Source organism: Orycteropus afer, unplaced genomic scaffold (genome assembly GCF_000298275.1).
Source record: "Orycteropus afer afer isolate SDZICR_OR568_19922 unplaced genomic scaffold, OryAfe1.0 scaffold00022, whole genome shotgun sequence".
Taxonomy (NCBI): Eukaryota; Metazoa; Chordata; class Mammalia; order Tubulidentata; family Orycteropodidae; genus Orycteropus; species Orycteropus afer.
This window is the reverse complement of record NW_006921609.1, coordinates 11,663,229-11,673,233: the sequence shown is the minus strand read 5'-3', so window position 1 is coordinate 11,673,233 and position 10,005 is coordinate 11,663,229. Positions and strand designations below refer to the sequence as shown.

General features: G+C 33.7%; 1 protein-coding gene and 1 non-coding gene across 2 annotated transcripts in view; both read right to left on the bottom strand.

The window, feature by feature from the left end:
* ROBO2 (roundabout guidance receptor 2) overlaps nucleotides 1-10,005 on the bottom strand; it is a 933,205-nt gene that overhangs the window by 802,275 nt on the left and 120,925 nt on the right. The window lies entirely within an intron of this gene.
* On the bottom strand, nucleotides 2,871-3,006 carry LOC122152246. The gene has a single exon (XR_006164475.1). It is a non-coding gene; the product is annotated as a small nucleolar RNA SNORA18 (small nucleolar RNA).

Here is a 10,005-nt window from a genome sequence, read left to right as displayed (position 1 = left end):
CTGTACATAAATAATATTTCAATAAAATTTATTTTAAAAAGTTATGGAGTAGAACAGAGAACAATTCAAAATAAAACTAATCTCTTCAAAATTATTTATAAGTGAGAAGAAAGAGCATATGAGTAGAAGAGTTCAAAGTTTCTGCAACCAATGTTATTATTTCAAGATATCGATTATTCCAGATTATAAACATCTGGAAATCTAGATTTCATTGCAGAAATCTAAACAACACACACCCATCTGAGCTTCCAAAGGACGTGAGGATGAAGTTAGAATCCTGGTAACAAAGTTTAGCTGTTTGGCTCCCAAATAACTTTTGTCATTTAAAAACTAGGGTTTAAACTCCAATTTTCACCATCAATTATGTGTGGTTACCAAATTTCCAATTAAAAACGATGGCCCAGGAGTCGTGCATGTTAAAGGCTGCTGGTAGTACTGTCAAGAACGTGTAATTGCTGTGCAAGACTCTTAACAACTGGCTTCAAAGCTGATCTATGGAAACACTCAATTCCACAGCTGTCAAGGTGCTGATACCAACTGCAGTTAATGACACAGCGTCATCTCTCTAGCTCGTTTACCTGCCGCCCTGCAAACAAATGGACACTGGCAGCTAGTGGGGGATCATAGTGAACGGCAGATACCATATTTATCATAATCACTATGATGCACAGTAGAGGAAAATCAATTTCTCTTAATCGAGTAGAGTGACTTATTAAGGGTTATGAGTCCTGGCTGGATAGCTGTACTGATTTGATTATGTTGGGAGGGAAATTAGCAGTGGCCTCCTACACAGTCTTTTCCTTTGTCTTCTGGCTCGAGCTTTGTTATTAAATTATTATCTTATGAAAGCTTTAGTAAGCAGGTCATGCTTTGATCAAGAAGAGACTGAGAAATAGGGTGCTGAAAAGGTTTCAAAAGTGTTGACAGGTAGAGATGTGAACATTCACAATATCCCCAATGCAGAGCTCTGCCCAAATGAAAGGGCAGAGATACAGCACATGCTTGTAGCAACACTGGAACCTCCTTGAAAGAACCCATCATACTTTAACCTTTGTCTTTCAGTGTCTCCTTCTGGTTTTGATACTGTAGTCACGGACACCTGGAAACTACGTACCAGATTATACTATCTGGGAGTAATGGATCACTAGGTTAAAAGTCATGAACTTTTTTTTTTAATCTTTAAAAAATGCTTTGACTAAAATTAGTAGTATAAAAATAAAGAGTCAAATATGCAATATTTTTAAACTCCCTGGGCTTTTAAAATGTGACAGATCATAAGCAAAGATGGAAAAGGTTCCCTGGAAATAACTTTAAAGCATTTCTGACAAGAATCACTTTTTCCCTGATTTCATGTGTCCCTCCCTGATGCTTCTTTGTGGAAAAGAAAATAGCATGAACTTCAGTTGCTTTCACTTCTGATTTCCTGAGTTGTCCATGTTGTAGATTTAGCAAACACTGAGCAGTATAAGGTGATTTCCCATGGAATAAAATTAGGAAAGGAGAAAATGATGAAATGTATTTTCCAACCTAGTATGGCATATTGATAAAACTTACTGTATTTTTTAAGTATAATTGTAATTTAGAAATTGCTCGAGTATATAACGAACGAGGTCCAATTTTCCCTAGTAAAAGTATTTTTACATATTGGGTGGATTTCTGTTAAGAGTAAACATAAAAACTAAAAAAGGCTAGAGCAGACTGCCCTTCAGAGGAACACAGCACAAAACTGTTCTTTTTGTGTCTTTTCCAAAACACATGATCCCTTTGATGCATGTAACTCTTTTCATAATCACATGTTTCTGTTTTATACATAGCAGATTTCCAATATTTAATAAATATAATTTTAAGATTTCTTTGGATGGTTTCAAAGTTCTTGAAGGAGTTGTTATCTCATTTCCCTACGTGTAAAATCTCATTACCAGTACAATGATTCTTAACAAAGGAATGATGCAATTCTTAGCAATAGGACAGTCTGGGTCCCAATATCTTTTGTTACCTCGAAACATCACAAATGTATTATCAGTTTCCCCGCCTTTCCAGTTTACCTGACTCAAAGCAGAAATGCTTTACTCCATAATCCTCCTTCACCTTTCAACTCTCCTTTTAATGGTTTTTGCGTGTCAATGGAGCAGAAAAATATGAAATTGAACTTACAAGCTATAATTGTCATTCAATGTTCCAATTATGCATTTACCATATAGCTAAATAAGCGCAGTGATATACTACTGCATGATTGAAAGAAATAGAAAGTTAAAAGTTATTTATACACTCTCATGTATGGTTATTTAATAAGTTGTTTTCTAGAGAGGATTAATAAACCTCTCCTCTCCACTTTTCTGTCTCATTTTTTTAAAAAAATTATTTAATATTAATAAATTTCATTTAAGGAAAATTTTACATGTTGTCCTTCATTCCACTGCCCATCAGTCAAGTCACATTACTTCTTGTGAAGCTTGGATAAGATTCATCTTCCAGATAGCACCTTTTTTAAGAGAATCCCCAGCTACTCTGTCAATATGAAGTTAGGCTTCCAGAGATCATCGCATAATAATCAGCATTGACTGTGCTGTTCAATTCACTAGCCACGGATCTCAAACACTGTCACAATTGTCTTTTAGATGGGTTGCTTTAACATACTTCAAAAATTTCTCACCTAGAATTTCTTCAAATTACTCACTTCAGGGCCAACTTAGGATCTGAATAGGATAGATTCCACGTTACTTTTAATTTCTGACACTCTAGATCATGAATGGATTGAAATCCTATTTACTCCTAAAAGTAATCACCCAAGAAGAGAAAAGATCTGTAATATATGCCAATACCTAAGGTCAAAAAAAGGTAACTATCAGATCTTTCATACTTTCAGTACTCTCTGACTTCTAGTTCCTTATCGCAGATTCAACAAATAGTTCTATGAGTAAAGCAAAACTACATAGTTACTTTATGAGGCGTTTCCAACGATCTGGGCCTACAGTTAAATCCCCATCAGGATAGATAGACCTCAATTATATTCATTTTTATAACGCTTTAACCTAACACACTGCCTAACACAGTAAAGATGTTCAAAAGCTATTTGTTCAATTAAACTCAATTATATCATTAATATATCAAACATAGCTTGCATGAATTATTTTCAATTTCTGGAATTTCTATTGTTTCAGCAATCCTTATTTTTTCCAGTGCTTACAATTATTGAAGATAATCTCCTACTCTAGAAAATAAAGACTCCTAAACTTAAAAAGTCAATGGTCAAAATACATGAAGTGACTGGTTGGAAACTTCCATTAGCCTAATAGAAATATCTAAAGCTTTCAAAGTCTACAGATACAGAGTTCATTTATTTCAACTAATTTTCACAAAGATATTTTTCAAAAGAGTCTCCCTGTAGCATAAATAAATTCATGGTCAAGATAATGGGAACCTAGTCAAAATAACACTTTCCACTAGCTACAATTACTATAGCTAGTTTAATGATAAATTTGAATCTGATAAAATTGGCACATTACACCAAAAAGACCATATTAATCAGAGGGAATGGGAAAACATTTAGTAATGAGTGTTATGCAGGATTGTTTTATTGCTTATCAGTCAATAATCACCAAAATGCATAGTATTCTGTCTCCTAGCTCAAAGAAATTAAAACTGAAATATATCTTCTTACATACAATATTATTAAATACCATCATCCAATCCTAGGATATTGGATAAAAATCATAATCCTATAATAAATCTTATGTATTTTGTAGGTAAATATTGCAATATATTTATCTAATTCTCATAATTTTATGAGTGAGCAATGGAAATGTATTAGGTACGATACCATAGTAAAGAAAAATAGACATTCCTATTTACCCATTTTAAATAACTGATTTCAAAGGAATTCACTGAATAACTTATTAATGTAAATGTTTTCCCTACATTTAATGATAATGTTTTAGAATATTATACTCATTTTTTAAAATACAACAATACACAAAAATATATAGCTAAATAATTTACCAGAAAGTGGTAGTAATTATTTTCCAATTAACATACTACTTCATTTACCAAATATTTGTATCTTAGCAACTAAAAATTCCTTCATCTATTCTGTGGCTTCACAAGTAAATTTTAAAAAGATTGGTAACTATACTATTTTCTTCATAATTATGTTCATTCATCAGATTTACTGAGCATTTAGTATTATGATTGTCAGTTTTCTAGGTATCACAGATAAGTGTTTTAAATGAAATATATAGTAGCTCTTACCCTCATTAGCGTAGTGCCTAAGGCACTTCTTGACTGCTAACCAGAAGGCTGGTACTTCAAACCCACCAGCCACTCCTCAGAAGGAAGGTTGAACAATCTACTTCTGCAGTGATACCGCCTCAGAAACCCAAGGAGTGGTCCCTATGAGTCGGAGCCAACTCTACGGCACATAACAACAACAACCCTCTTTAAGCTTAAAGTTTTTCAGCAATTTAATTTTCATATTTATGGATCCTGAAAACTGTACATTGTATTCCCCCTATGTTATAGGCAGTTTTCATAGTTTCTAAAGCACCAAACTTTAAATCGTTTTTGATTATTAAGGTTTTTTTCCAGCAGTCTTCAGTACCTAATGTACCTGTCTTTAACATACAGAGTGATAAGGTACAGCAAAGTAATATACAGTATGCGAGCAAAGCATTCTCCAAAACAACCAAATCTAATCTTCTGCCCTGAATCCAACTCTTACCAACCCTATAACACAGAGTAGAACAGTCCCATAGGGTTTCTAAAGCTGTAATCATTATAAAATCAGACTGTCACATCTTTCTTCCACAGAGCAGCTGGTGGGTTGAAACCTTGAGTAAACCTATATGGAGCAACAGAGAAAACAAGACTCATCTAAAAGTACAAAATGCAATCAGAAACCAACAATAATAGCAAAAACAGCTAGCAGAGCATGCCCAATTTAGTCTTTGGTCACTTCCTCCAAATAAAAAAAATAAAACAGAAAACTACTTCAGCTTATGCCAGAGAGGAAGGAGTGTGCGAGGGAGGGGACAGCTTCTAACCTAAGATCCAAGGATCTAGGGAGAACTCAGAGTTCCATTAAGCCAGTATTAATTACTGCAGCCATAGAAAGATACCTGTGTTAAGAATACATTGTTGTCATTGTTAGGCACCATGGAGAATACATTGGACCTGGATATTCTCTCTCTCTTAAGGCCTTCAGCTAACAGTGCCTAAAATTGTCCCAATAATGTGTATTATAAGAGAAAATAATGAGTCTATATTACTTTAATAATAGTTAAAAACAAACAAAACATAACACATGCTCCCCAAACTGTTGTTGTTGTTATGTGCCATGGAGTCGGACCCGACTCATAACGACCCTGGTTGGTTGGTTGGTATGTGCTGTGGAGTAGGACCTGACTCATAGCTACCCCTCCTTGGGTTTCCGAGGCAGTATTACTATGGAAGTAGATTGCCCCATCTTCCTTCCAAGGAGTGGCTGGTGGGTTTGAACCGCCAGCCTTCTGGTTAGCAGTCAAGTGCCTTAGGCACTATGCTACCAGAGCTCCCCATAACGATCCTAGGTAACATAAATTGAGCTTTGCACCTAAGCAAAGTCCATAATATCATTGTCAATATAATAGAGTAATTATTGAAAGGGTCGTAGGAAATCGAGTATGTATCAATTTTGAAGTAAATCACTAGGAAGTTATAGAGTTCACTTTGTTGGTTTCTCTTCTATATAAAAAGGAAGATCTTTACACACATGAGCACACATGCAACAACCTACATGAAAAGCAGCTCATGTATTTAATATATAACAAGCTCCTAAGTCAATAAAAAATATCACTATGACTGAAAAACATTTAAGCAGTGTGATTAGGTAATTCACAAAAGGAGACAAAGTTATCTAAGTCATATAACAAAAGATTTTGCCTCACTGGCAATATAATGTAAATTTATTACAAGATAACATTTTCACCTATCACACTGGCAAATAAAATATCCTAAAAAAAAGGGCAGGAGCTCTGGTAGCATAGTGCCTAAGGCACTTGACTGCTCACCAGAAGGCTGGCGGTTCAAACCCACCAGCCACTCCTCGGAAGGAAGGTTGGGCCATCCTACTTCCGTAGTGATACTGCCTCGGAAACCCAAGGAGGGGTCGCTATGAGTCGGGGCCAACTCGACGGCAAACAACAACAACAACAACAAAAAAAAAAAGGGCATGGGTACATCTGGTGTAATCAGGTATTGTTGATGGGAGTTTAAATTGAAACAACCCTTCTGAAAAGTTTACAAGTCTAAAGTGCCTAAATATTCTTCTCGACTCAGCAATTCTACTTGTAAGAACTTTTCTGAGAAAAATAATTAGTGATGTGTGTAAGGATTTTTATCATAGTTTGTTCTTCATAGTTTATTCATTCATATGTTATGCTGAAAAATTTAAATATCAAGATAAAGAATTTTTAAAGAAATTAGCATAGAACATGTGATAAAATGTTTACCCTTCAGTATGATGGTGAAGTACAATATGATATGGGAAAACATTTATAAAATATTAACAATAAAAAAATAGCTACCACAATAATCTGGAAAATAAAATTCAAAACACATACATCCAACCCTGCAAGTCTTGACATCTTCAAATTTTTAACAATGGAATTATGAATAACTATATTACATTCATAAATATTCATGCTTCTTCACTGAGTATAAAAGTTCCATAAGTTCAGGGCTTTTTCTGTTTGTTGTTGTTGTTGTTGTTGTTGACATATGCCTAACACTTGGAAAAGAAATTGGCACATAGTAGGTATTCTGTAATCCTTTGCTTAAATGAATGCAATGTATGTATAGTTTTAGAAATATCCCCAATGTTAACAACTGATAAATTATTCAATCATATGTAATTATAAAATAGTATGTGTAAGCCTCAATAATGACATTTAGAGTTTAGAATAATTATCCAACTTAGTAAGTGAAAAACCTAAGACTAAGGATAATTTTACCTGAGGTCCCATTGCTATTAAGTGATTAATAGTAAGTATCCATAACTAAGACAGGGAAATATTTCTCTGTCTCCACATCAAGGTGTGGCCTCTCATCTCAGGACACAACTTCTCAACTGACTTGTTTCTACTGGTTAGAATTTTATCATTGTATTTTTAAATTCACTTGCTTGTACAACTCAAAACTTTCCCTAAACTGATGACTATCTTAAGTTTTTTTTTTCATTCATTTACTAGGGCAGAAAAAATGGTGGCATAGTGCCTAAGGCATTTGACTGCTAACCAGAAGGCTGGTGGTTCAAATTCACCAGCCATTCCTTGGAAGGAAGATGGACAATCTACTTCCGTAGTGATATTGCCTGGAAAACCCAAGGAGGGCCCACGATGAGTCACATCTGACTCAATGGCAGTGAGTCTTTTTGAGTTTTATGTAGTGGCACTATGTTAGATAGACAACGATCTTAAATTTCTTAACTGTAAGAGATATCAACAAACATTTAATTAACTTCCTTATACAGGGAAAATATTTTCTTAATTACATGCTTAGTAAGAAATTAAAGCCAATTTTAACCCAGATTTGGAATATAGTCTTTTCATAAACAGGATCTCTCTCTCTGTGAGTATCACAGAATTTTAGAATTCATGATGAAAGATAAGCTGCAAAGACTGATGTGACAGTGATTGCAAGTATTCCAGAAAAAGTTCAAGGTTCAGAAGAGTATGAGGGAGTGCAAATTCTAAGATATGACAGAAGAACAACTGTGAATGAGACAATATCACAAATGAGAAATGATGAAATAGAAGTGGGTTTTATGTGGGAGACCTAGCAGTGGATTTTTGTATCTGAAATAAAAGCATCTGTAAGGATGCTTCTTAGTTCAAGAAATGTTAGAGATACATGCAAAACTTGCAATTGACAGACTATGCAGAATAGAAAGCACAGCTTTCTTTAGTTCAACATGTCTACATTATCATTATTTAATCAAGAAACTAAGTTTCAAAATCAAATATACATGAAATATATCCCACAAAGATTTCAATACCTTCTCTCCCAATAAAAAATATATATTTTTCATCCATATTCCTTCTTTCTCTCAAACATATAACTTTAAAATGTTGATACCTGTCCCTTGAGTACTTCTGCTGAAAGCCTGACATTAAACTACTCGTGAACATACAAATGAAAAGTTCTGAATAATTTATCATGAACTGGTGATTGAGGACAGAAATCTCCAAATACACTAATACAGACTTATGATCAAGAAGAAAATACTGAAAATATAAACTCAAAATATCAAACCACAAGGGGTAATCTTTTTACTCCAGAGTATACTACCACATTTCTCTTGCATAAATTGGACTCTATAAATCTGATTTGTGAATTTTATGTAGGCCAATAAGGGATCAAACAGATGATTACTTCATTGCATCTATAATAACACTGCTAGGTAACTGATTCAAACTTATATTTAATGGTCATGCATTTTCTTTTAAATCATCTTCTGAATACATTCTGGAAATGGACTGTGACAATGGTTTAAAGCTTTATTCCTCTCTTCAGCTACAAGTCATCACAATTCTGACTGTAATGAGGTTACTCTGCATCTGTCTGTCACAAATAACCTAGTAACAACTAAATGGATTGCCATCAATCTTTCAATTAGAATGTATAACTTTATTAGCACAATATTTTTTGAACTGATTGTATTACTTTGAAAAAGGGCTTTCATTTACTTTGTCATTTAGGGTCAAATGTGTGCAATCACTGGGAGCTCAATAAATAATAACTTCTTGTGTATGTGTAGTTGTAGACTTCGTTAACATGGTTTCCTTAAATTACGTAAGTGAAACAACTAATAGCACTTTAGAAGTAAAAATGAACTAAATGTAGCCACATTTTTATGACAATTCTGCCATTTATGACATTTTCTTCTCTGACATCCATTAATAAAAATTACACTCTAACAATAGCCCTCTGTAAAATCAGCTGTGTATCAATCTTTACATCAGGAAAACTTCATGAAATGATGTGTTATAGAAAGAGAAGTAGTAAATTGTTGTGTACTAAATAACTGGAAAATACGTTCAAAAATAAGATTATAATTATAATGAAGAACATATTTCCTATATACAAAGCATATATTTTTTCTGTATTTCCTTTTAATGGAAACTCTAGATTTCATTTATATCACACCTTTAATCAGCATATTCACATAAACCTCGATGTGCATCTTGGTCAGTACCTGTTTTCTTTCACTTCTCAATCCTATTTTATTAGGAACAGAGAATAGCGAACGTCTAACAGTGAAAGAGATAACAGAAAACTGAAGTCTCAAATTCAGGGGTATTAATATGAGTCGGGGCCGACTCGATGGCAAATAACAACAACAACAACAACAATATTAACAAATTAAAACAGCAGTATTCTGCAAAGTAATTAAGAAAATTATCATCAGTAGACTATATATATATATATATCTTGTAAAAGATTGAATACTTAGTGTTTCTAGGCTTCAAAATAGAATTTGTCCCTTTAATATAATCACATGAATCTACCTACACAACACTGTAAGAGGTACAAATGAAAAAACACTCATGTGACCGTGATTGTAACACTGTACAGGAAGACCAGAGCTGATACACTTAATATGGTTTGTCCACAAAATATGGCTTAAATTTAATACACTTCTAGGATTCATACAAATAATGGTTGCATTTAAACACTACCTGGAAAATAAGTAAAAGCAGGCACCTCTTATTATTTAAATGAAATATGTGAATAATTGTCTAAAATCTCCCGTTCCCAACCAGTTGCTGTTGTGTCTTGAGGATGTAATCTTATTATATTAGAGTTTAATGTTTATAATATTAAAAGTCCAGTACTCAGTATGGCAGAAAGATATATAAAGAAATAAGTACAAAAGAAGAAAAGGGGAAAAAGAAAACAGAAAAAGAAAGGAGAGAGGAGTTAAAAATAAAGACAGAAAGAAAGAACAGGGAAAGAGAAACAGAATGGCGA